At 43.7% G+C, this 24,211-nt stretch overlaps 1 protein-coding gene across 5 annotated transcripts in view; it reads right to left on the bottom strand.

The window, feature by feature from the left end:
• LOC149120375 (uncharacterized) overlaps positions 1-22,855 on the bottom strand; it is a 114,930-nt gene extending 92,075 nt beyond the window's left edge. For all 5 annotated transcript variants that reach the window (XM_089322000.1, XM_089322002.1, XM_089322005.1 and 2 more), the window contains exons 1-4: positions 22,766-22,855; positions 15,256-15,438; positions 14,004-14,172; positions 11,106-12,466 (exon numbers count right to left, since the gene is read on the bottom strand). The gene's annotated coding sequence lies outside the window, so the exon portion shown is untranslated. The remainder of the gene's footprint in view (positions 1-11,105; positions 12,467-14,003; positions 14,173-15,255; positions 15,439-22,765) is intronic.
• Between the last annotated feature and the right edge of the window lie 1,356 nt (positions 22,856-24,211).

Here is a 24,211-nt window from a genome sequence, read left to right as displayed (position 1 = left end):
AGAGAGACAATTTCTCCCCATCCTCTCACAACAGCCCCCAACAACCAGCTCAGAGAGGGCAGGCACCATTTTGGATATGCTAGTAGCTGCAGCAGCTTTAATGCAGACTCCCAGCAACAGTCAGGGAAAAGGCGCCATCTTGTCTCAAGTAGCAACAGCCCAGGTGTTGCCCAGCAACAGGCAGGGAGAAGGAGCCATTCAGACATCATCACTAGCTGCAGGGACTCTTCTAAGTGTCCATAAACTGGCGGGGAGAAGGCATGATTGTGAAACAAGCAGTGCTGTGGCCAGCAGCTCTTATGGACATGTATGACCAGGGATTTCACCACAGGGAAAAGTCTGTGTTCCCCACCGACTTTCAGTCTGGGTGGAAAGACTGACAGGGGGCTGCAAATGCACCTATGACTATCATGAGCCCTTAGCCTCTCAACATAACGCAGGCTCTGGAGCTCAAACTGCCTAAGTGGAGCATACATAGGCAGCTGGCTCTCAGAAGTTCTCAGCCTCTCCAAGGACAGAACAGGTTAGTGCAGTGGAGTGGGTCTTCTGCACCCTGTGTCTGTGGGAGCCCTGGTACTGAGACTGTGGGAACCCAGGCATGCAGGAGAGGGTGCACGGTGTAGCTGGTTTCTGGGAAAATACTTGGGTAGCTCCACAAGCTCAGCACCCTGGCTGCCTGGGGTGGGTCACTGCAGCAGGATCTGTGCTCACACTGAACACTGCCAGACCCTTTGTGGCAATCATGCAGAGCCACAGAACCACAGATGAGAACAGCACCCACTGAGGGTTAACAACAGATTTCATGAGGCAGATCTCTGGAAAATTAACAGTCAAACAAAAAAATGAAGAAGAACAAATTAGAAAAGTGAAAAATAGGGTTGGAGATGTATGGGATACTACCAAATGACACAATATAGGGTCTTAGGGGTTACTGAAGGCATGGAAAGAGAGAATGGATTAGAAGGCCTTTTAGTGAAATAATTACAGAAAACTTCCCGAATTTGGAGAAAGTAAGTATGTCCAAGTACTAGAAACACACAGCACTCTTAATATACATGACCAGAAAAGACCATCACCATGACATATTGTAGTCAAATGCTCCACAGTAAAACATAGAGAAAAGATTCAAAGATATGCATAAAGGGAAATGTCAGATTACTTTCAGAGTATCTTCAATTAGACTTACAGCTGACTTCTCATCAGTAATTACTACAAAGAGCTGTAGCCCAACACATCAGGAAACCTAGAAGAAAAACATTCCTGGACACACACAACCCACCAAAATTGACCCAAGACACAGAAAAACCTAACAGATCAATAAACAAGACACAAATTGATTCAGTAATAAAGACACTCCCAACAAAGAAAAACCTAGGATTGGACAGTTTTACTGCTGAATTCTATCAGACATTTAAAGAAGAACTAACTCCAATCTCAAGCTATTCAAAACAACTGAAAGAGAGGGAAGCCTTCCAAACTCCTTCCATGATGACAGCATCACCTTAATTCCTAAATCAGAAAAGGATACAAGAGAGAAATTACACACATATGTCCCTGATAAGCACACATAAAAATCATCATCAAAATACTAGCCAATTGAATCCAACGACATATAAGAAATGATCATTCATCCGGACAAAGTGGGTATTATCCCTGGTACACAGCAATTATTAGCATTCACCAATCAATGTGATACACCACATTAACAAAGTGAAGAACAAAAATGATATGATTATCTCATTAATAGCAGGAAAAGCATTTCATAGCATACAACACCCTTTCATGATGAAAACCTGAAGTAAAAACCGTATATAAAGGATCCAAAAGACTCTCCTCAGAGATTATTAGAACTCGTAGGAGGTCCAAATATGGCAGAGTAGGGAGTGAGCTTAACTCTTCGCTTCTAGCCCAGGAGATGATAGTTTAAAAATGTGGAGAGAGTGTAATCTAAGGATAGAATTAGTGAGTCAATGGCAGAGGAAACTCTACCGAAATTAGAGAGACAGGGTGGACCTACGTGGCAGGCATGGATGCACATCGCTCAGGACTCTAGCCTACCCAGCCAACAGCCTATGGACCAGCACTGGAAAGTGAAGTGAGACAAGACCACAGCAGACCAAGAAGAGGCAAAAAAGCTGCAGAAAGAGTCTAGAGCGAACCAGGCTTGGAGCCCCATGGGAGACACTGTACTAGCCAAACTAGATGATAAAAAGAAAAAGAATGGGGTGGACACGTTTCTCTCTCCCAAATCAGTTTACAACAGCGTCCTGTAACATGCCAGTAGAAGGGTGCCATTTCAGAGATACATCACAGGTGCACCAGCTCGTATCTCTGCCCAGCAACCAGCCAAGTGGAGACTCCTGATTCTGGTGGGGAGAACTAACAGGGGGCCGATAGCTTGTGACTGTGTGAAGTGTCTGTATTTGGACACGGGAAAAAACTGAGGGTTTGTGGGAAGACTCACGGTGTGGCTAGGACTTTGAGCAGTTACAGTGGGAGACTCCATATGCTCAGGGTTTCCTGGTTACCTGGTGAGAGATACTGCTAGGGAAACTGATCTTTCACTGAGGAATGCACAGATCCTTTGTGTGGACCTTGGGACAGAGCGGATAAATATAATACAAACTTGGGCTAGCACTCTAGCCTGGGTCTCCATTGAGGAGAGGAGCTCAGCTGCACAGAATAAATTCCCTTTTGATGAGAGAGAGAGAGAGAGAGAGAGAGAGAGAGAGATTGATTTGCCACAACAAACCTGGGTGTGTCACCTGGGGCATTCCCTTATCCCTGGAGAACTGAACAGAGCTCTCTGGCCACCCCCACTACAAGCCTCTAGATATTCACTAAGAAAACCTTCCACTTATCTACACAGTCATAGTCCAAAGATAAAAGTTGCCACAGCAAAAAAAAAAAAAAAAAAAGAGAGAGAGAGAGAGAGACAAAGAGAAAACCAACAATTATCTCCACAAATGCCAAACAATAAATACACCAATTCAAGAAACAAGAATAGAAAGACAATATGATGCCCCCAAAAGAACAAGACACTTTGGAGCCTGAACTGTGGCATAGTTGGTAAAGCCGCCATGTGCCGTGCCAACATACCATATGGGTACTACTTCAAGTTCTGGCTGAACGATTTCCAATCCAGCGCTCTGCTCTGGCCTGGAAAAGTAGTGTAATACAGTCAAAGTCCTTGGACCTCAGCACCCACATGGGAGATCTCCATAAGCTCCTGGCTCCTGGCTGCAGATTGGTATACAACGGCCATTGTGGCCAACTGGGTAGTGGCAAGCTGATGGAAGACTTCTCTCTATCTCTCTCTCTCTTTCTCTGCCTCTTCTTCTCTCTCTGTGTAATACTTTCAAATAAATGATAAATAAATCTTAAAAAAACAATGAAACTTCAATACTAGATTGTGAAGATGATGAGATAGAAGAATTGAAGAAATGGAATTCAAAAAATTGATCGTAAAATACATAGAAGTAATCAGAAGCAAATGCATGAACTACTGAAATCCATATTGGACATGAAAGAAAATTTGTCCCATGAAATTGAGATCTTAAAGAGAAATCTCAATGAAATGAAAAATGCAACAGAACAAACAAAAATGCAGTGGAGACCGTTAACAATAGAATTGATGAAGCATAAGAAAGATATCGGCATAGAAGACCAAGCACCAGAAACTATATAATCAAACAAAAGAAAAAAGAGGAATTTAGGAAACAAAAACAATTCCTTATTAGAATGCGAACATGAAGAGATTGATGCAATGCTGGTTAGGGAATTCGAAAAACTGATTGTAGGTTACTTAGAAATCATCAGAAGTAAATCCACGAATTAAAGAAATCCATACATGACATGAATGAAAAATTTTTCCATGAAATTGAAATTTTAAATAGAAATGAAATTAAATGTTAGAAATCAAGAACTCAATAGCTCAAATAAAGTACGTGGTGGAATATCTTAGAAACAAACTCAGTGAGTCAGAAGAAAGAGTATCTAACTTAGAAGACAATTTTCTGGAAATTTTACAGTGAAACCAAAAAAAAAATGAAGAAGAAGAAATCAGAAAACTTAAAAACAGTCTTGGAGATTTATGGGAAAATATCAAATGACCAAACATACAGGTCTTAGGCGTTTCTGAGAAAGACAGAATGGATTTCTGAGAAGGCCTTTTTAGTGAAGTAATTACACTAAACTTCCTTAATTTGGAGAATGAAAGGGACATCCAACTACAGGAAGCACACAGGTCTCCTAATAGACATGAGCAGAAAAGATCCTCACTACAGCACATTGTAGTCAAAATCTCCACTGTGGGCCGGCGCCGCGGCTCACTAGGCTAATCCTCCGCCTAGCGGCGCCGGCACACCGGGTTCTAGTCCCGGTCGGGGCGCCGGATTCTGTCCCGGTTGCCCCTCTTCCAGGCCAGCCCTCTGCTGTGGCCAGGGAGTGCAGTGGAGGATGGCCCAGGTGCTTGGGTCCTGCACCCCATGGGAGACCAGGAAAAGCACCTGGCTCCTGGCTCCTGCCATCGGATCAGCGCGGTGCGCCGGCCGCAGCGCGCCGGCCGCGGCGGCCATTGGAGGGTGAACCAACGGCAAAGGAAGACCTTTCTCTCTGTCTCTCTCTCTCTCACTGTCCACTCTGCCTGTCAAAAAAAAAAAAAAAAAAAAATCTCCACTGTGAAACAAAGATTCTAAAATGTGCATAAGAGAAATGCCAGATAACTCTCAGAGGATCTCCAATTAGACTCACAGCTGACTTCTCATCAGAAACCCCACAGGCTAGTAGAGAATGGCACAATATATCCCAAGTCTTAAGAGAAAAAAAAAAAAAGGTCAACCCAGAATACTGTACCCCACAAAGCACTCATTTATCAATGAAGGGGAAATGAAAACCTTCCACAACAAAGAAACTGAAAGAATTTGACATCATTCATCCAGCCTTACAAAAGGAAGTGCTTACTTAAGGAAGCACTACACACACAAATATACAAACATGGTCAGCACTATGAAAGAAGGTGAAGGCAATTCCCCAATAAAACAACAAAGGAAATCCACAGGAAAACCAGGAATATTTGTGGGAAAATGGTAGGGTCAAGTCACTATCAACAGTCACCTGGAATATAAATGGTCTCAACTCTCCAGTTAACACACAGACTAGCTTAATGGGTTGAAAACAAGACCCATCTATTTGTGCCTACAACAAACAAATGTCACCTACAAGGATTTGCACAGACTGAAAGTGAAATGATGGAAAAAATTATTCCACACTAACAGAAACCAAAAAAATAAAAAGCTGGTGTAACCAACCTAATATCAGAAAAAATAGACTTTAACACACAAACTGTTAAAAGAGACAAAGAAGGACACTGAGGGATTAATTCAACAGATGTGACTATAGTCAAGATATATGCACCCAATAATTACAGGGCATCTGACTACCTAAAATAAATGGTAATGGACCTAAAGGGAGTAATGCACTCCAACATAATACAAATGGGAACGTTCAATACCCCATGTTCAGCAATGGACAGACCAACCAGATGGAAAATTAGCAAAGAAACAACAGAGTTCATTGACATATAGAACAGATGCGCCTAATAGATATCTACAGAAATTTTCATCCTACAGTTGCAGAATACACATTCTTCTTACCAGGGCATGGAGCTTTCTCTAGAATAGGGCACAGAATAGGCCATAAAGCATGTCTCAGGAAATTCAGAAAAATCAAAATCATACCATGCATCTTCTCTGACCACAATGGGGTGAAACTGGAAATCAAAAACTCAGGAATCTCCAGAACACATATTAACATGTGGAGACTGAACAAAATGCTCTGAGTGAATAGTGGATCATAAAAGAAATCAAAAGATAAATCAAAAAATTTCTGTAAAACGAATGAAATGGCAATAGAAAATATCAAAGCTTATGGGATAAAGTAAAAGAAGTGTTAGGAGGAAAGTTTATACCAATTGGTGCCTAGATCAAGGTATTGGAAAGGCACCAAATAAGTGAGCTATCAACAGCTCTCAAGGATCTAGAAAAATACAGGAAATGAACCAAAAATTAGTAGGACAACAGAAATAATTAAAATTAGTGAAGATATTAACAAAATTGAAATACAAAACACAATACAAAAGATCAGTAAAAAAAAGCTGCTTTTTTGGAAAAAAAATATACCATCAGGCCAACTAAACAAAAAGGGAGAATACCCAATTCAATAAAATTAGAGATGAAAAAGGTAGCACAACAACATATACCATAGAAATAAAAGGAATCATCAGAAATGATGACAAGAAACTGTATGCCAACAAATTGGAAGACCTAGAAGAAATGGATAAATTCCTGGATACATGCAACTTACCTAAATTGAGCCATGATGAAACAGAAAACCTAAACAGACCATTAACCAAGAAGGAAAGTGAATCAGTAAGACCTTCCCAATAAATAAAAGCCAAGGACTGGATGACTTCACTGCTCAATTCTATCAGACATTTAAAGGAGAACTAACTCCACAATTCTTCTCAAGCTATTCAAAACAAATTCATTGGTGGGAATCCTCCAAAACTCCTTCTATGAATCCAGCATGATTCAATTCCTAAATCAGAAAAACATACAACAGAGAAAGAGAATTACAGAACAATTTCACTGTTGAATATACACACAAAAATCCTCAGCAAATGCTACCTAATCAAAAACAACAATAGATCAGAAAGATCCTTCACCCAGACCAAGAAGGATTTATCCCTCGAATGCAGGGATGGTTCAACTTTCACAAATCAAACAATGTGATACACCACATTAACAAACTGCAGAATAAAAACTATATGATTATCTCAGTGCAGAGAAACCATTTAACAAAATACAACACCGTTTCATGATGAAAATTCTAAGCAAACTGGGTACAGAAGGAACATTCCTCACCACAATCAAGGCAATTTATGACAAACCCAGGACAAGCATCCTACTGTATGGAAAAGTTAGATGCACTCCCACTAAGATGCAGAACCAGACAAGGATGCACACTTTCATCATTGCTAATCAATACAGTCCTGCGAGTTTTACCAGAGCCAACAGAAAAGAAAAATAAATTAAAAGGATAAAATTAGGAAGGAGGAAGTCAAATTATCCCTACTTGCAGATGACATGATTCTGTATTTAGTGCATCCAAAAGACTCCAATAAGAAACTACTGGAACTCATAAGAGAGTTTGGTAAAGTAACAAAATATTTAAAAAACCGGAAATTAATAGCCTCTGTATACCCAGACAATGCCAAGGCTGAGAAAGAACTTCTAAGCTCAATCCCATTCACAACAGCTACAGAAAAATTAAATACCTTGGAATAAATTTAACCAAGGACAGCAACTAAATCTAACATGAGGATTACAAAACAATAAAGGAAGAAATAAAGAAACAAAAATGGACAAATCGTCCATGTTGGTAGATTGGAAGAATCATTATCATCAAAATGCCCACACTACCAAAAGCAATTAATAGGTTCAATGTGATATCAATCAGAACACAGATCTAGAAAAGAGATGCTTAAATTTATTTGGAAACACAGGAGACCCCAAAATGCTAAAGCAATATGAACAACAAAAACAAAGCCAGAGGCATCACAATATCTGATTCCAAGGCATATTATAGGAGAGTTGTACAGCCTGGTACTGGCACAAACAGATGGATAGACCAATGGAGCAGAACAGAAACTCCAAATATCAACCCATGCTTCTACAACCACCCTGTCTTTGACAAAGGAGCTAAAATCAATGCCCAGAGCAAGGAAAGTCTCTTTAACAAATAGTGCTGGGTAAACTGGATCTCCACATGCAGAAGTATGAAGCAAGACCTCTACCTTACAGCTTACACACAAATCCACTCAACATGGATTAAAGATTTAAATCGACAACCAAATACCATCAATTTATTACAGAACATTCAGGAAAACCGGCAAGACACTATCATAGGCAAAAACTTCTTGGAAAAAACACCAGAGCACTGGCAATCAAAGACAGCATTTACAAATAGGATTACATAAAATTGAGAAGATTCTGCACTGTAAAAAACACTCAGCAAAGTGAACAGCCAACCAACAGAATGGAAGAAATTGTTTGCAAACTATGCAATTGATAAAGGATTAATACTAGATATATAAAGAGCTCAAGAAACTCAACAACAAAACAATCTAGTTAAGAAATAAGTGAAGGAGATAAACAGACATTTTTCCAAAGAGGAAATCCAACAGACACATGCAAAAATGCTCAGGATCACTAACCTCAGGGAAACGCCACCCAAAACCACGGTAAGTTCTCACCTCACCTCCATTAGAATGGTTTTCATATAGATATCAACAAACAACTAATTGCTGGTGAGGATGTGTGGAAAAAGGTACCCTAATCCACTGTTGGTGGGAATGTAAACGGATACAGCCACTGTGGAAGATGGTATGGACATTCTTCAGAAACCTGAATATAGATTTACAATATGACCCAGCCATCTCATTATGGGGAATTTACCCAAGGGTAATGAAATCAGCCTATGAAAGACTGATATGTACCCCCATGTTTACTACAGGTGAATTCACAATGGCTAAGATGTGGAATCAACCCAGATGTGCTTTAACTGAAAAAAGATAATGAAATTTTGCAATATGTACACCACAGAATACTACACAGTCCTAAAGAAGAAAAAGAAATCCTGTCATTTGAAGCAACGTGGTTACAACCGGAAAACATTATACTTAGCAAAATAAGCCAGTCTCAAAAGGACAAATACAATATGTTCTCCGCAAATTTCTGTTAATAATTAATAGTGTATCTATAATGTAATCCACAGAAGTTAAACTGCCAATTTACGATGTGATTACTTTGAACAGCCATTATCTCAACTGCTGAGGAACAGGTTTTCTTTTTTCATACTATGCCTTGAACTCTTTACTTACTATAGAGGTAATCATATGTGCATAAAGTTAATTGAAAATAGATCTTATGGGCCGGTGCCATGGCATAGCAGGTAAAGCTGCCACCTGCAGTGCCATCATCCCATACTGGGGCCGGTTCAAGTCCTGGCTGTTCCTCTTCTAATCCAGCTCTCTGCTATGGCCTGGGAAAGTTGTAGAAGATGGCCTGAGTCCTTGGGTGCCTGCACCTGTTGAGAGACCCAGAACAAGCTCCTGGTCCTGGCTCCAGATTGGCACAGCTCCAGCAGTTGCAGCAAACTGGAGAGTGAACCAGCAGAGGAAAGACTCTCTACCTCTCCTTCTCTCTCTGCGTAACCCTTTCATATAGACAAATAATAAATATTTAAAAAGAAAAGAAAATAGATCTTCACAAAAAATGAGAATGCGAATAGGAGAGGGAGGAGGAAGAAAGGTGGGAGTACTGATAGGGTAGAAAATAATCACTATGTTCATAAATTTATATTAATGAAATTTATGAAGTGTGGGGCCAGCACCGTGGCTCACTTGGTTAATCCTCTGCCTGGGACACCAGCATCCAATAGGAGCGCCAGGTTCTAATCCTGGTTGCACCTCTTCCAGTTCAGCTCTATGCTGTGGCCCGAGAAGGCAATGGAGGATGGCCCAAGTGCTTGGGCTCCAGCACGCACATGGGAGACCAGGAAGGAGCACCTGGCTCCTGGCTTCGGATCAGCGCAGCACCTGTCAGTGCGGCCATTTGGGGAGTGAACCAATGGAAGGAAGACCTTTCTCTCTGTCTCTCTCTCTCTCTCTCTCTCTCACTGTCTATAGCTCTACCTTTCAAATAAAAAAATTTTTAAAAAAGAAATTTATGAACTTTGTGTACCTTAGATAAAATGTTTTGAGCAAAATATTTATAATAACAGTAAAAAATGGTAATCTATAAAAATAAAAATGACATTGAAATGCTATGGTTTGAACAGGCTTTGTCTCAACTGTTGAGAAGCAGTTTTATTTATTTCATACCATTTGCTGAGCTCTAATAAGTATATGCTTAATCTTATGCATTTAAAGTTAACTAAAAATAAATCTTACTAAACAAATAAGAAAGGGAATAGAGATAGAGGAGGAAGAAGGGTTAGAGTGCGGCTGGGAAAAAATACTATCTCTTTAAATTTGCATTTATGAAATGCACGAAATTTATATAACTTAAATTTTTAAAAAAGTGGAAAAAATCTCAAGAATAAAAGTTTGAAATAAATACAAAAGGCCCCACTATATAATATCTATAAGAAATTCACTTCACAAGAACACACATAGACTGAAAGTGGAGGGCTAGAAAAAGATATTCCACACAAACAGAAAATAAAAACGAGGAGAACTGGCTATCTTGATAACAAATAAAAAACTTGAAATCAAAAATTATAAAAAGAGACAAAAAGGACATTGCATTGATTAAATTTTATTCAGCAGAAGATATAACAATCATTAATATATAAGCAACCAACACAAGACCACCAAGATATACACAGAAAATACCATTAGACCGAAAGGGAGAGACATTCCTATACAACAATAGGGAGTAAGTTGAACAATGCACTCTCATCAATGGACAGATCATCCAAATACAATATAAATAATGACATGTGTCAAAGCTAAAATCTTACATCAAGTCAATGACTTGACAGAAATTTATAGGACATTTAACCTAAAAGCTACATTCAGCACACTCAACTTTTTTTTGGATATATTATATATGGGTCCACGAATCAATCCTCAGCAAATCTGAAAAGACTGAAATCCTATCAGGTAACTAGAAATAAACTATAAGAATAAAAATTGAACACTCATAAATATTTGGAAATTTAACTAGATGCTACTGAATGATGAGTGATCACTGAAGAAATTAAAAAGCAAATAAAACCTATCTTGAAATAAATGAAAAGTAAAACAAAACATGTGAAACACTGTTGATTACAGCAAAAACATTAAGAGGGAAGTTTATAGCATACAGTAGTCATATTTAAAATGAGAAATGCCTAAAATTCAAAATCAAGTGATACATCTCAAAAATTTAGATAAACAAGAAAAAACAAAACCCCAAACAAGCATGAGATGAGAAATAAAATGGATCAGAACATAAATCAATGAAATAAAAAATATACTAGATCAGCAAACCAAAACTTACCTTTTTAAGATGATAAAATAGATAATCTTCAGAGAGGATTCCATTTTAACAGAAGAGGAACATGAGGCTTGGAAACTCATCCTTCCACGAACATCTCCCCCAGCTACCAAACTCTCAACCACCGGGAAATGTGGTCTGTTCCTCAGTTTCATGGCAGAAGTTCAAGGACAGAAACAATCAAGAAAGAAAAGCAATGTAAGTGCCCCGAGGTGGAAGAGAACTTGGCACCGTCACGGAACTGAGAGGCCAGCATGGATGGGGCAGAGGAGGAAGCTGCATAAGGTCAGATTTAGAGAGGTCTCATGAGGACACTCCTGCTGGTGCCTTGGGACTCATTCTGCCCCACCAGTCTCACTTCTCTGCTCACAAGGACTCACTCCCTGATTATGCAACACAGGCAGCATCATGCTGTGTCACCAGGGGCAAGTCACTCAGCCTCTCTGAGCCCCAACTTCTGCATGTGAAAATGAGAATAACGTGTACGGAGCAAAAGCCCCACTGTGAAAAAGTGACTACCTGTGACATTCACCAAGGGGGAACCCAGAGAGGTAGACCTGCCCTTCATTTCCAAAATGAATTCCAAGACGACCATATCATGGAGAGGTGGGAGGGTTCACAAAGACAAATGACAAATCAGAGATAACAGTGGCTGTAACTCAGTGAGAGAAAGCAGTGAAGTAACATGGTGATGAACAAAGCACTTCTGCCTCCAGGTGCTGTGTGGGTTGGCCGAGGACTCCTCACTCACCCAGCACAGCCGTGACCCCCTGGCTGGTTAGTTAGCAGTCACTATTTTCTCCTGTGCATGGTTCCAACTGTTCCCGCAGGGGCATGCCATCATGAGAAATGTCACCTCCCTGGGGTCTGTAAAGAACCCACTTTCCTAATCATCATAACCGCCACAAGATCAAGTGCGGCAGAGAAGCACCTGTGCCAGCCAGCACAGCCCAGGTGCCTATTGCACCTGCCCGCGTGCTGCACCGACACATGGGGCACTCAGCCTGTATCTCTGCTACTTTTTGCTCAGAGAAGGAACTGCAGGAACTGGCAAGAGTTGCCACATTCCTGCCCTCAGAGTCCCAACTCCAGATGGCCCATGGTGTTGGTGCCCAAGCAGAAAACCGGGCAACCCTGAAAGGTGAGGCTTGGGCCTGACAGAGCCACACCTGCCCAGGTGCTCCAGGACCCTCCCCGTGCCCAGCACGCACTCACCGCTCATGTTCACCCACACTGTGTACCCCAGGAGTGGGAGTCTCTGCAGTTGCCATGGGGCCTGGGGGTCAAGTGCTACGGGGAAACCTCACGCCCAGCTCAGGCCAGTGGACACCTCCTCTCCAGCAGCCACAGCGATGTGCCTGGAGCTTGAAGAAAGTTTCAAAGAATCAGGAATGGGGTAGAGGAGCCGTGTCCCAGCCTGGCCGCACACATGCAAAGGTTCCCATGGGAGCACACACACACACACACACACACACACACACACACCCAAGCCAAGCTGCAGCTCTCTCACAGACACGCTCCCGTGTGGGTTTGTCTCCAAAAAAGTGGCCAACCAAGGACTGTGGGCACTTACAGGCCGGACAGCCAGGAGCTGTAGTCTCTTGGTCCCTCCCTCCTCACCTGGGGGCCACTGGGACTTGCACCCTTAGCTCACCACCTGTGGGAGGCCGGCTCCTTGACAGGCCTGGCCCCCATGTCCAATGACTGGAACCCTCCTGAGCTTCCCCAGGATGTCTGCATAGATCCCACCTGGGGCCCAGCCCTATCCTTTCTGGAGCAATAGTAGACAAAACATGTCAGTTTCTTGAAAGAGGATGCTTGGCCTCTCCAGGTGAACAGTCCTGGCAACACTGTTTTGCAAAGCTGAAATACAAGTCTTACAAAATCCACTTTGGTAAAGAAACAAGTAAAGCAAGGGCCATGAAGGCTTTGTTCTACAAGACTCTGCAAAGCAAAAGCAAGGCTGCAGAAGCACTCAGAGTTGAGTTTCCCTGGTGAGCTCCCAAGCAGGATATAAGGAGAGGCAAAAAGCCCTTCTCACTCATGCTGCAAAGCCCTGGGAAACAGCAAATTCCATGTGCCTGTCTTCCTAACCCTTTGCCATTCATTCACTCATTCATTCATTCATCCTTTTGTTGGGTATTCAACATTGATATGGGGGGGTCATATGGCCCAGAAGTAAGATTTGTCTGGGGATGCTCCCAACCTAATGGGGGGGTGCTTTGGTTGCAGTCCCAGCTCCCTTGTGGATTCCAGCAGCTTGCTTATGTGCACCCTGGGAGGCAGCAGTGCTTGGGTTCCTGCCATCACATGGGAAACTCTGAGTTCTGGCCTGCTGGGCCTGGTCCTGCTCCTGCTGTTGTGGACATTTTGGCAGTGAATATACAAAGAGTATTCTCTCTCTCTCTCTCTCTCTCTCTGTGTGTGTGTGTGTGTGTGTGTGTGTGCATGCGCGTCTGTGGATGATGCCTTTCAAATAAAATACAATTAAGGCAGTTTCTCAAATACACACATAGCAATGAGTATTTTGGCTCAGCAGGTTCAACAGCTGCTTGGGATATGCATATCCCATAGTGGAGTGCCTAGTTGAGTCCTGGCCACTCCACTTCTGATCCAGGTTTTGTGCTAATATACCCGAGAGATGATATATGATGGCTCCAGTACTTGAGGACCAAGGTTCCTAGCTCCAGGCTTCTGGCTTCAGCCTGGCCCATCCGCAGCTGTTGCTGGCCTTTGGGGAGTGAATCAGCAGATGGAGGATCTGAAAGTATCTCTTTTTCACCCCCACTCCTCATTTTAAACAAATAAATGTTACAAAACATAGCAACCACACACACTGATCATCAACTCCTATAAAGCCAGTAGGAATTTGATGGACAAAGGTGTGCAGAGTAAACTTACTGGGGTCACAGGTGGCCTCCTCAGAGCCAGCCCTTGAGCTGAGACCTGGAGGATGGGGAGGAGTCACCACAATAGCAATCCCAAGCGAAATGAAGCCGGAGGAATGACTCTTCAAGGTCAACACTAGTTACTGCTGACCAGTAGGAACAGAGACTTAATTCACCACATTCTGTAAGAACCAAAGCACAAAGCACAATACCTAAATATTTTGAAAGTTTTTGTGTTGTGAAACAGAGGGACAAAGAGGGACTGCATTTTGTCAACCCAAGTTTTAGAACCAATTATATGGCCACCTTTCTGCATACTGTGCAGAAACAACAGTCCCTGCCCACTCAGAACTAAAAACGCTCTAAGAATGTCATAGTTAAAATAATTCCAGCATTTCAACATCTAATCTGGAAGTAAAAATAACCTGTACTGAGGTATCCAGGACCTTAGTTTCCTAAGTGCAACAAATATCCTCAGCAATTGATGCTTACTTCTTAAAATTCTAGAGCCATTCTCTGATCTAGTTGCCTCTGTTGAGCCCCATAGTCCCAATTAATGTAATAATATGACTGGGATACATACATTTTTACATTATGTGTTTCCTCATATAATTACATTCATAAAGATAATATAACAGAATACATTCCTCAGGAATTTTCACAAAATTAGGGAAACACTGGGTATCACAGAGGAGAATCAGAGTTCAGTGGGCGATGACACACACACAACTGTCTACTTGGGTTTCCCAGTCAATGCTATCACTGCTGTGCTGGAGAACCTTCAAGGCACACTGAGATAAACCATCTTAGCAAATCAGGAAAAACAGGAGTCAAAGCCTGCGAGCAGAAACTTCCTTTCTGGATGACCAGATCCATTTCTCAGTTCCTATCCACTAAGTAGAACTCTAAATCCAGAAAATAATACCAAAAAAACCTGGAAATTAACACAGTGGCTGGGCGTCTTCATCGCCCACCTGGTGGTTCACCCATCCTGGCATCAGCATTCAGCCACGCAGGTTCATTCCTTCTGGAACTATATGTGATACCTCTGAGCACATATACATTTTAAAGTATACTTATAACAACATACAATTTATGATATGTAACAAAAATAATTTATAATATAAAATACACTATTTAATTTGTAGCATACAATGTAATACACAATTTATTCTTCCTTCCATCTGGCTCCTGAAGGCCTGAGTGTCCCTGACCCATGTTCGGGGCCATCACATGATATGCACAAAGAGTTCAAAAAGACTCACCAGGCAAGGATGGATGAACCTGAGTCAGAGGCCCAGTGAATCCACTACCACTCCTCAGACACCAGCGGCCCAGCCTTCCTGCAGGTGTTGCTCATCATGGAGCTCACCTCCTTGTTCCAAGTCCAGCGCCGGGGCTCTACACAGCATCCGAGGAAGAATGCTGCAACGCTGGACACCAAGAAGCTAAAGGGAAATAGTAGGACTGAGCAACACTTTTATAAAATTGGTATTCAATGGCAAACTTCAGTTCTGATGGGAATACTTTCTGGTGCCAACCAATCAGAAAACAAAGACCCAGATTGTGTAGGCTGGCACAGGGAGCATGGCTTCAGGCAGCTCCTGATCTGGAGCTGTCAAAAGTAGGCAGCAAGGTGAGGCGAGCTCAGGGTAGTGGGGCCACAGGTCTTTCATTTGTTTCACTTTGTTCTTTGAAATTATACTGCGATTCATTTTAAAATTTGACAGAGCATTTTTCATTAGGCACCTCTCTAATAAATAAAAAGAAATAACATTATATTTATGTACATATAGTATATGTTTTTTTTAACATTTGGAAATTGCCAGGAACCACATGGGATACCAAAACACAATGGTGACCAAGACACAAATTTGCCAAGTTCTCTGTCTGTTGTGTGGGGAGCAACTGGGAGTAACTCGGACTAGACTAAGTTACTGGAATTAAGACTTATTCTGTGCATCTGCTCTCCCACAATATGGCGCTGGGAGAGGAGAAAACAGCTTCTACACAGCTGCCTCCAGTTCAACCAATAAACTGTAGGACCTGCTCCTGATTGGAGGAGAGCAGCGTACTCGGCATGTGGGTAGCAGAGTTGGGATTGGTGGAAGAGGACTATAAAGGAGGAGAGAGACAACATGCACCAGGAACATCTAAGGGGAACATCTATCTGAAGGAACACCTGTGCAGCTCCCAAGAGAGCCGGCCGGCAGTGTGCCGCTCCCCCGCGGAAGTGGGGAAAAGTGGCAGGGGGAACCGCCCTTCCACGGAGGTGGAAGGGACAGTAGCCAACCCGGGAAGAACTAGCAGCAAACCCGCGGAGGGCCGAGCACACAAAAGAACAGCGCAGGGTCCTGTGTCATTCCTCCACGAAGAGGGGGAGCGACATAATGGTGCCGTGACTCAGATATGAAGCCTAGGCAGGGTTTAGCGTCGTTCCTCCATGAAGAGGGGGAGCGACATGTTGTACTCTATTTTACTCTATCCATCCCCAAACCCTTAAGGAGAAAGAGTCTCCAGTTGCTATTTAAAAAATCAGATGAAATTAAACATCAGGAGAAGCCCGCAAATGAGAATACAAAGTGCTGGGGAAAGTATGGTTGAGAGGCCGAGACCACCCTCCTTCAGGAAGCTGTGGAGCAACCTGCAGCACCTTACTCTGTAACAGAGCGCTGGGGCTCAAGGTGCATAAGTGCCCTCTGCTAGACACCTGGCCAGTACACAAGTACAAGTATGCCATATTCTATGAGATGACCCAATCAGAGCATGGGAGAAGTGTGTATATCCCTGCCTCCCTCTCAGTAACTCTGCCTTTCAAATTAAAAAAAAAAATACTATGTATTGGGTATGTGGCTGCACACGAGGGTACTTCAAAAGGTTCATGAGAAATGGAATTAAAATAGCTTGCAGGAGCAGGCATTTGATTTGGAAGTTAAGATGCCAGTTGGGAAGCACATGTCCCACACCAAAGTGTCTGGGTTCAGCTCCCAGTTCCATCTTCTCAATCCAGCTTCCTGCTATTGTGCACACTATGGTGCAGTGGGTTTTATATCTCCCTCTCTCTCAAATAAACAAAATATTTAAAAATGCTTCAAGATCCTGCACAATCTCCACAAACTTGTTAGAGATCCGCACATGCTGAAACTTTAAGTACAAAACATGTCCATTAATCTGCATGAACAGCAAATGCCTCCCAGCGTGTTCCCTCCAGGGACCAGGGGAGGAAGCTGGGACTGGGGTCTGAGCAGGACTTCTACATTATCATTAATGTTTTACTGCCTTTAAAATGTTGAAACCAATGTGGCATGTCAGTCTTCCTTCTCCACGGTGAGTGCTGGGGTGGGCATTTTATCAGATTCTGCACTCCTGGTTTGTTTTTTTTTTTTTTTTGCTCAATATTGAACAGAAGAATTCTTGTTACTTGACTGTGTCCCTAGACATGCTTCCCCCATCTTCATGTCAGTGTATGGTCTCCAAGGACTGAAGTTATTCCCTAACTCATCTGAACATGCCAGGGACATGCATCAGGACTGCGCATGCAAGGAGGGATGGTGGAGGGTGGAAACCCAGAGACATCTACAAGCGTTGTTCTCGATGGGCTTCTTTGGGCTTGCTCTAGCTATGGCCAACGGCACGTGGCCCACACCCTCCTGGGGTGAGTGTGGGAACATTGGGCTTGTTGGGGTTGAGGGGTTTAACAAAGATTCCAGTGCCCTTTCCCAACCTTACACCCTGTGTGAGTACCCTGGATCCTCCATGGTGCAGAGATGCCTGGCTAAACTCCAGGAAGTGGATGACAACTTAAATTGCCCTTGATGTGTGTTTCTCTGGGGACTGAAATCACCGTTACAAACTTGCTGCATTTAAAGGCTTAACTTCTGGAAATGGCACAACAGAATTTTACAACGTCAGGATTTTCAAGAATGGAATCCAGGGTGGCCACTGGAAAGGGAACAGAATATTTGCCAATTCTCCCACCCAAATTTCTTCTCCTGTATGTATTTCAACTGCCCTACAATTGAGTTACATTTCCATCAAGATTTCACATTTCTGAGTATTCCACCTGCAGGGCACCCCTCATAAAAGGAAGAACGAATTCATTAGCCCAGCTCTTGTCTCTGCGCTGGCAGCAATCACACTCTCTAAGAGGATCGCGTGTCTCACATGGATTTACCTGAGGTTTTTCCTGGCATTTGGACAATTACTTAAAATGCTAAAAAGGGTGATGCAGAAACAGGATTATTGAGGTGAAGAAGAGAGGAAGGGAAGTTGTCACAGGACCATGACTTCCCAATTGAATAGTTCCTTTCTCAGGTCTGTGTTAATTGTAAAGAAGTATACTGCCTACCACACACACACACACACACACACACACACACACCGCTCAAGCCCCAGGACAGAGAGGAACTTGACCTCTATGCTAGAGGTTGATATTTTAGAGCGACCCTGTACTCTCCTGCCATAAACTCACATGATCTGCTGACTGTCATTAACGATGGCCAGAAACTTCATGCATTGCTCAAAAGTTATTACCTAATTACCGAGGGCAACACAAGCATGGTGCTAAGCAGCATTGTTCATGCGTCACCTCAATTAATACTCACAATAGCTTCTCAAAACAAAATCCTCAGGAAGCAAGGTCAGCATCACCCAGGAAAATGCTAGAATCACAAATGCTTGTACTGTTGCTACTTGAGACATGCCAACATGCGGAGCCCAGTCTCTGATGTAACAAGCTCTCCCCAAAATAATGATGTGTGCCAAAGTTGGGGAATGATCACTGAGAGAGTGGGGGCTGTTATAATTTCACAATGAACACCTCAGGCCCAGAAAGGTAAATTGATCATTCAAGGCACAGAGAAAGCAGAAGACACCATATTTGAAACCAGACAGGCTAAATCCAGAGCCCAGTCCCTCAATCACAGTGCTACAATGCTCATTATCCGAGGAATGAAGTATGGATTGAATCAGTGAGCATCAGACAAAAATATGCCAAATGAGTCTGCAGTGATAACTCTAAATCTCAACAGCTGAGCCAGTGATGGGCCACAAGAACAATGAGACTTCTCAGAAACATCAAATTGACTCTACATCCACCAAGTTGGTAGCAGTCAAATAAATTAGGAGCTGTCCATTTGATGGAATACAATTCAGCTCTAAGTGTGATGGTTGCCAAGACGTCCCATGGCCCATAAAAATACTTAGTGTATAAGGAGGCAAGAAATACTAAGTCTGAGACCAGAAGCACCAGTATGGGCCAGAAGCACCAGTATGGGCAGTTTTTCCCCAACAGTCACAAGTGGCTGAGGACTTGGGAAACTGGGGGATTTAACAACCTGTGGGTGTGAATGCAAATTGGCAGTTATTCTGCACCAAAACTGGGTCATAGATATTTAAATTTTAAAACTTGCATGACTTATGACCCCAAACCCCCACTTCTTAGAAGGAATCACATGTGCATAGTCAAGCTGGATCATTATCACTGCAGATCAACACTTCTAAGGGGGAAAATCTCACAAAACGAAACTGCAATCATTACGTGGATTGGATAAATAAATCAGGTTTCTTCTATATTGAAGAATGTGATCTGTACATTATAAGGAACCTAGATATCCCTGAGATACAGAGAGAGAGAGAGAGAGAAAGAGAGGGAGGGAGGGAGGGAGAGAGGGAGAGGGAGAGGGAGAGGGAGAGGGAGAGAGAGAGAGAGAGAGAGACTCTCTATACCATTTGTGAGTTTCTTGAATACACGTTAGGAATAAAGCATAAAATTAATTATCTTAAAAGCAAAAGGATTTGAGATAAAGGGAGAGGAAAGCAGAGTGAAATTAAATACAACAGAAATCCCAAATGCACACACATCACATTATCTATTTTCAGTGCATATTTTCATCAACAAACATCTAAACAAGCGACCACTAAACTGCAATCTCACTTTAGGAGATAAGCAAAGAGCTCTCTCTTACTGGCAAAGAGTATGCAGTGGGGCCTCTGGCTTCTCGGTCTGCCCGTAGCAGCTAACCTTGTCCTCGAGGATGTAGGAGAACTTCTCCAACATGGAAGACATGGCAGTGGTTAGGATGCTGAGACCGCCCCTAACTCTCACCTCCAGGCTGTAGTCTCAATCACTGGAGGAGACTGAAATGAGTCATGAGGGAAACTCTTTGGAGGTGTGAACTTTATGCTTATAGCAAATTGCAGCATGGTCCAGCCACACCTCTAGTGCTCAGTGGCCACATCTTATACAGTACAGGTCTCTACAGTCAAGATGATCTCTCAGCAGCTAGGTCCAATCAGTCTTTTTGGGATTTATAGTTCTGAAGCATTTATCCTGCTGAGTGTCACCTTCCTTATCCTGGCCATACTTGCTTCCATCACTTTCCAAAACATCTCTGCTTCTTGCCCTTCTCTTACATCCCTGATGACTTCTTATGGAAGCCTCTTCCTTCACTCACCTCCCACTCCATTAGCACTCCTCCCGGGTTCTGTGTTACAGCCACTGTTTCTCTCTCAGTTTATCATTTTCTTGGATATTTTAGCCATTTTTAGAGTTAAACTAGAGATGATGATGGCTCCCAAATCCTATATCTAGCCCTAATCATTCCCATATCAAAATAACTGGACATTCATTGTACCTCACCAACCAATTCAACTCAACAAACTCTAAAACTGACCTTACCATTTACCAACTCAAAACTCAGTGCATGATACTTGTCTACCAGCCAGCCAGAATCTACAGGAATGGGTCCCACCAAGCAGAGGCTGGAGAATTTACCTGTCACAACTTGGGGGTGAGGTACAACCAACACTTAGTGTATAAACACCAGAGAGGATGCTAAAGTCTTTAATGCATAAAACAACTCCCCACGGCTATGAATTACCCAAATGTCAAGAGACCCACTGCTGAAAATCAGCTTTTTTTTTCGTCCTTTCTATTTATTTACTTTTAATATAAATTTTATAAATAAAACCTGAGGAATACAGTGAATCTTCCCACCATACCCATCCTCTCACCTACACTCCCACACCGCTTCTTCCTCCCTCTCCCCTTCCCAGTCCCATTCTCCATTAAAATTCATTTTCAATTAACATTATACACAGAAGACAAATTATATATTAAGTAAAGATTTCAGCAAGTTGCACACACACGTGCTCACACACACATACACACACACACAGTTTGAGAACTAGTTTTTCGGCCGGCGCCGTGGCTCACTAGGCTAATCCTCCGCCTTGCGGCACTGGCACACCAGGTTCTAGTCCCGGTCGGGGCACCGGATTCTGTCCAGGTTGCCCCTTTTCCAGGCCAGCTGTCTGCTGTGGTCAGGGAGTGCAGTGGAGGATGGCCCAAGTCCTTGGGCCCTGCACCCCATGGGAGACCAGGATAAGCACCTGGATCCTGCCTTCGGATCAGCACGGTGCGCCGGCCACAGCACGCTGGTTGCAGTGGCCATTGGAGGGTGAACCAACGGCAAAGGAAGACCTTTCTCTCTGTCTCTCTCACTGTCCACTCTGCCTGTCAAAAAAATAAAAATAAAAAAAAGAGAACTAGTTTTACAGTTAACTCTCATAATGCAACTCATTGAGGACAGAGATCCTGCATAGGGAGTTAGAACACAGTGACTCCTGTTGTTAATTTAACAATCTCACATATGAGGTCAGTGAAACAGCTTTAAAGCCATAGCTGTACCTGTATGGTGTGGAGCCCAGTGGCTATGCTTATTCCTGTCCCTTTCACAGACTCTGGAGTGGGGCCCAGAGTCAGCGCTTTAACAAGCTCCCCAGTTGACTTTTAAGTGCACTAAATGGTTAAGAGTCACTGCTATGAGGCAGAGCCAACCTCAACGTCAAAGAGATTCATGCATTCTTCTTCAATGACAAGCACTGGATCACTTGATACACAATAAAAAGCTGAAATTCAAAGTCTGAGTAATCCCCTAACTTCAGCCTTTAGGATCAACACCCTCAGCTTTCATGGGAGTTACTTTATTAGCACAATCCCAGAGAAACTGACCCATAAACTTCACAGTACAAAGTAAAGAGTGTTCACTGCACAATTCGCTTCTTCAGTCCTAAAGCTCACAACTTGTTTCTTGCCAAGTTGAAACTTGGAAATACAGAGCCATGTTTGGTGCTCTGCCCACTGGAGAGGCTGCAGCAAAGGCCGCTGCAGAAAAATCTTCAAACCTTTTCATTTTATTAAGCTTAGTATATATTGTGAAACACACGAAAGATACTGCTCTTGAGATACAAGGATAAAAATAGGAGATGGACGCAACAGCCGGAGCTAAGCAGATTTGAAGCCAAGAGCCAGGAGCTTCCTCCAGGACTCCCACACAGGTGCTGTGGCCCAAGGACTTGGGCCCTCTTCTACTACTTGGCCAAGCCACAGCAGAGCTGGGACAGAAGTGGAACTCCTGAGACTCGAACCAACTCCCATATGGGATGTTGGTACTGCAGGCGGCGGCTTCATCCACTATGCCATGGCTCAGCCAACCTGCTGCCCCAAATACCTAGGCTGTTCCCTCTTGTAATCCAGCTTTCTGCTCATACCCCTAAGGAAAGCAGAGGAAGCAGCCCAAGGGCTTAGGCATCCAAACCCACACTGGAATACTGGATAAAGTACCTGGATTCTGGTCTGTCCTGGCCCACCCCCGGGACACTGTAGCCACCTGGGGTAGGGACCCATACATTGAAGATCTCTCCTGCACTGCCTCATCTATAACTCTGCCTTGCAAACCAATCTTTAAAAAGTAAAAAATATCTAGTACTTACTATGAGGTGTCAGAACCTTGGACAGGCTGGAACAGAGCACAGAGGGATTCTTGGTGTTTCTCTAAGCTTCTGCTTTCTCCTCCGTGTGTGTAGTCTGTGAAAATTCACTGGATTATGTACCAGTTAATTCAAGTGCCCCGTGCCCCTGTGCCCCTGCACATATACCTTACACTGCTGCACAACCCACAGCAGAGGCCGTGAGTCAAGGCCTCTTCTCATGGATGTGGCCAAGGCTACATCTGGCCAGGCACAGGAAACCCCCAAAACAGTACCAGGACCATGGGAAAAGTTCTTCCTCTCCCAACCACCCACCACACCCTCTAGGACTCCTGCCACACTCCCCCTCCCTTTCCTTTCTGCAACACGCCTTTCTTAGCTTCGTTTCACGCCTCCCCACATTCATGCCACCTTTTCATTCTCTCCCATTCCTCTCTGTTCCCACCTCTCCCTTGACACTCTTCCTCTTCCTACTATCCCCATAACCCCCTTGCATGCACACCCCAGCCCCCACCCACACCATGACAGAAAGGCCAACACGCCAAACTCAACACAGAAAGAGCATTTCTGTTCTTCTGGAACAGGAACTAAGTAAGAGGCATTCTCTTCTGGAAGGAGCCAAAGAAGAGAACCGAGCCTAGTAATTTCCAGAAGCCCAAGGTAACTGATGTGGCCGCCTCGGGTCTGGCCTCTCCAGATCCAGGCCTGACCCTGGGGCTGCTGGGTCTCCCTCATGCTCCGCCAGCAGGGTCGAGGACGGCTCTTCATTGCTTCAAAAGGCTCTCGGGTTGTGCCAACGCACTGCGGACTCCCACCTGAGCACATCGGGCCAAAAGGGGCCACGCATGTGCACGCACTTCCAAGGAACAGTGCTGGGCGCAGGCGCAATCCCCATGGGCGGCTGCCATGGCACCAGGGGACACATTGGCATGCTGCTGCATCCAGGGTCTGACGCAGCAGGGCCACTTCCAGTCCCTCTGCTCCAGACTGTGACCCAGGGGGGCTGTGGCTGATGACCCAGGTAGTCTGGACCCTACCTCCAGGCCTTGTGGGAGTCCTGAATGGAGCTCCTGCCTCCTGGATTCTGCCTGGCCCAGCCCTGGCCATCAAAGCCATGTGGGGAGAGAAGCAGTGCAGGGGCCATCGCGAACAATATTTCTCTCTCTTAGTGATCATCCATATAGGGGTTCACTCCACAGATGACTACAAAGGCTGGCACTGGGACAGACCAAAGCAGAAGCCAGGGACATTTTATCTGGTGCTCCATTCTGGGTTCAGGGGCCTAAGTCCTTGGGCCTTCTCCCTCTGCTTTCCCAAGCTGCTTAGCAGACAGCTGGATCCCACAGGGAAGGGCCTCTAGGAGAGGCAGGCACTGAGGGGTCAGGTGAAGCCACTGACCACAGTGCCGGCATCCCATATGGGCGCTGGTTTGAGTCCCAGCTGCTCCAG

Source organism: Oryctolagus cuniculus, chromosome 19 (assembly GCF_051225735.1).
Source record: "Oryctolagus cuniculus isolate XC-2025 breed Fujian yellow rabbit chromosome 19, ASM5122573v1, whole genome shotgun sequence".
Lineage (NCBI taxonomy): Eukaryota > Metazoa > Chordata > Mammalia > Lagomorpha > Leporidae > Oryctolagus > Oryctolagus cuniculus.
The sequence above is the reverse complement of the archived record's forward strand: the minus strand, read 5'-3'. Positions and strand labels throughout refer to the sequence as shown.